This window comes from Bubalus bubalis, chromosome 2, assembly GCF_019923935.1.
Source record: "Bubalus bubalis isolate 160015118507 breed Murrah chromosome 2, NDDB_SH_1, whole genome shotgun sequence".
Taxonomy (NCBI): Eukaryota; Metazoa; Chordata; class Mammalia; order Artiodactyla; family Bovidae; genus Bubalus; species Bubalus bubalis.
Genome location: NC_059158.1, coordinates 52,526,520 through 52,530,601, shown reverse-complemented (window position 1 = coordinate 52,530,601; position 4,082 = coordinate 52,526,520). Strand labels below are relative to the sequence as shown.

At 39.2% G+C, this 4,082-nt stretch overlaps 1 pseudogene; it reads left to right on the top strand.

The window, feature by feature from the left end:
• The first annotated feature begins 2,750 nt into the window (after positions 1-2,750).
• Positions 2,751-3,724, top strand: LOC102416599 (annotated as a pseudogene).
• Positions 3,725-4,082: the final 358 nt, after the last annotated feature.

The window sequence follows — 4,082 nt, the reverse complement described above, 5'->3', positions numbered from 1 at the left end:
ACAGAAGAACTGTACAAAAAAGATCTTCATGACCAAGATAATCATGATGGTGTGATCACTCACCTGGAGCCAGACATCCTGGAATGTGAAATAAAGTGGACCTTAGAAAGCATCACTATGAACAAAGCTACTGGAAGTGATGGAATTCCAGTTGAGCTATTTCAAATCCTGAAAGATGATGCTGTGAAAGTGCTGCACTCAATATGCCAGCAAATTTGGAAAACTCATCAGTGGCCACAGGACTGGAAAAGGTCAGTTTGCATTCCAATCCCAAAGACAGGCAATGCCAAAGAATGCTCAACCTACAGCACAATTGCACTCATCTCACATGTTAGTAAAGTAACTCTCAAAATTCTCCAAGCCAGACTTCAGCAATACGTGAACCATGAACTTTCTGATGTTCAAGCTGGTTTTAGAAAAGGCAGAGGAACCAGAGATCAAATTGCCAAATCTGCTAAATCATCGGAAAAGCAAGAGAGTTCCAGAGAAACATCTATTTCTGCTTTATTGACTATGCCAAAGCCTTTGACTGTGTGGATCACAATAAACCGTGGAAAATTCTGAAAGAGATGGGAATACCAGACCACCTGACCTGCCTCTTGAAAAGCGTATATGCAGATCAGGAAGCAAGAGTTAGAACTGGACATGGAACAACAAATTGGTTCCAAATAGGAAAAGGAGTACGTCAAGGCTGCATATTGTCACCCTGTTTATTTAAGTTATATGCAAAGTATATCATGAGAAACACTGGGCTGGAAGAAGCACAAACTGGAATCAAGATTGCCGGGAGAAATGTCAATAACCTCAGATACGCAGATGACACCACCCTTATGGCAGAAAGTGAAGAGGAACTCAAAAGACTCTTGATAAAATTGAAGGAGGAGAGTGAAAAAGTTGGCTTAAAGTTCAACATTCAGAAAACTAAGAATGGCATCTTGGCATCTGGTCCCATCACTTCATGGGAAATAGGTGGGGAAACAGTGGAAACAGTGTCAGACTTTATTTTTTGGGGCTCCAAAATCACTGCAGATGGTGACTGCAGCCATGGAATTAAAAGACGCTTACTCCCTGGAAGTAAAGTTATGACTAACCTAGATAGCATATTCAAAAGTAGAGACATTATTTTGCCAACAAAGATCCATCTAATCAAGGGTATGGTTTTTCCAGGGGTCATGTATGGATGTGAGAGTTGGACTGTGAAGAAAGCTGAGCACAGAAGAATTGATGCTTTTGAACTGTGGTGTTGGAGAAGACTCTTGAGAGTCCCTTGGACTGCAAGGAGATCCAACCAGCCCATTCTAAAGGAGATCAGTCCTGGGTATTCTTTGGAAGGAATGATGCTAAAGCTGCAACTCCAGTACTTTGGCCACCTCATGCGAAGAGTTGACTCATTGGAAAAGACTCCGATGCTGGGAGGGATTGGGGGCAGGAGGAGAAGGGGACGACAGAGGATGAGATGGCTGGGTGGCATCACTGACTCGATGGACATGAGTTTGGGTGAACTCCGGGAGTTGTTGATGGACAGGGAGGCCTGATGTGCTGCAATTCATGGGTTCGCAAGGAGTCAGACACGACTGAGCGGCTGAACTGAACTGAACTGAATGTACCCGTAGGAGTAAACTAAAACTACAAAGAAAGTGGCAGTTAAATAGATACCTTTTATTTTTTTTAATTTGGCAAACAGCTTTAACACAGAGATCACTAAGTTCCATCTAGAGTTTAATTTCATATACTTACAGATTATCATATTTAAATACTTCTGAGACTGGAGTTTCTGCCTTTAGAGGATTCATGACACAATTGAAACCTATAACTCAATCCCCATGGTTACCCAGCCCTCTTCAGGGAGAATAAAATAAAAGGGGAGCAACATACATATACTCAGAAGGTGTCTCAGATTTTTACGAAGAGCTAATACAAAATTTCACTGCTTTGCATTTCATTTGAAACATGAAAATTGTCTTCTTTATTTTTTTGTGTGCCTCAACTGAGTTATTCTAGTAAAAACAGAAATGATAGACTAGACAAGTTAGTACTGAGAAAAATACTGTTAAGTACTTGGTGCAGTCTCTGTCATTCACCGCCATAAACAGGTACAGTGTGTGCTACCACACGGCATTAATCTGATAGAGTGCTTTGTATGAAGAACAGTTATCTGTATACCTTAATACACTACAATATCATCATTAAGAATATGATAGATTTCAAAATATCAATTATTGAACTGAGCTATTTTTTGCTGCTTGGAGAACACACAAGCGATTACCAACTGGCCATGAAAAAATTTTGGAGTTGAAGAAAGTAGACAGTAGTCTTGATGAGAAAAAAAAATGCATGTGACTTAAATTCAAATATGTGCTCAGAGAATGGGAAAATCTTCCGCAAGTATAGTTCTGTACTTTGCATTTTGAATGTGGACTAGACCGGAAAGAATAGAACATAAATGTTGCATTCAGGAAAAAAAAAAAAAAAAAACCAAAAAACAAAAAACAAAAACTTAGGTGATATATGTGGATTTAGACCAGTCATTTGTGGATCCCTCAATCCAGATTATTAGAGACAAATGCTTAATAAAATCGAATGTCTATTCATTTGCCCACTAATTTCTCTCTGACTCTGTTTACCATGCACTGTTGTCCAAGGCTTCTTTTTCATATATGACTTACTTTATCAGTATTTCTATCTGGCGAATTGTGCAAAGGGAAATATTTCCACCCGATTTAAGTTTAAGCTTACTGTATCCATAATCAATGGGCAGAAAAAATTATACTTCACTCATGCAGTTCATCCTGTTGGGATTGGCAGACACACTGGAGCGACAGGTTATCTTCTTTTGCCTTTTCTTGGTGATTTACATGCTTACAGTTGTGGGGAATGTTGGGATGATCCTTTTAATCAGGACTGATTCCCAATTTAACACACCTGTGTACTTCTTCCTGGCTAACCTGTCTTGTGTGGATGTTTGTTATTCACCCACCATCACTCCAAAGATGCTGGTTAATTTATTGTCAGAGAAGAAAACCATCTCTTTTGCTGGCTGCTTTTTGCAGATGTACTTCTTTATAGCCTTTGCCACAACTGAATGCATCCTTTTGGGTTAATGGCCCATGACTGCTATGTGGCCATATGCAGCCCTCTCCTTTATGCCTTGATCATGCCCAGGACGGTCTGCCTGAAAATGGCAGCAGGGGCTTTGATAGCAGGACTGTTTAACTCTGTGGTTCACACAGGTTGTGTGACCAGCTTGTCATTCTGCAGTTCCAATGTCATCCATCACTTCTGTGAGAGTCCCCCACTTTTTAAGCTCTCCTGTTCTGACACACGCCTGCATGAAAGCATCTTTTCCATGTTTGCTTGTGTGAATATGGTCGGAATTCTGCTGGTGATCTTCATCTCCTACTCCTACCTTCTCTTCTCCGTCTTCCATATGCATTCAGGGGAGGAGATGCAAAGCCTCCACATGTGTGTGTCACCTGATAGCCATCATCCTGTTCTATTCCACCTCCATCTATACTTATCTGAGACCTACTTCCAGCTACTGTTTGAATCAGGACAAAGTGGCTTCTGTATTCTACACAGGGTTATCCCCATGTTAAATCTTCTGATCTACAGCCTCAGGAATAAGAAAGTAAAGAAGGTTTTATGGAATGTAATTACTAGGAAAACAGTCCCTTCACCTCTGAAATTGTTTGGTGAATTTTCTGCATTAAAGAGAGTACACTGAAATTTGGAAAGCTAGATTCAAGTTAGTTTTTCATTAGAATATTTTCTAATTAATCAAGTCCATTCATTTTCACATACATGTATCAATTAGATATAAGTAAAATTACTAAAGTTATATATAAAACTATGGAATTGTCATCTAATCATTCTATATTTCTTTTGGGTTCTCAGAAATAGGGATAACTTGTAAAGAAATTTGGGTTATGAAAATCAGCAATTCAGTATTTAGAGTCCAAATGGACAATATCACATGAAACTAACCACGCAGAGTATTTGCAATTGTCAATTTATTTTTTCCTGATGCATGTTTTTTTCACAATTTATAGTTTGTGAGAGAGTGTTATATGCAACATATATCA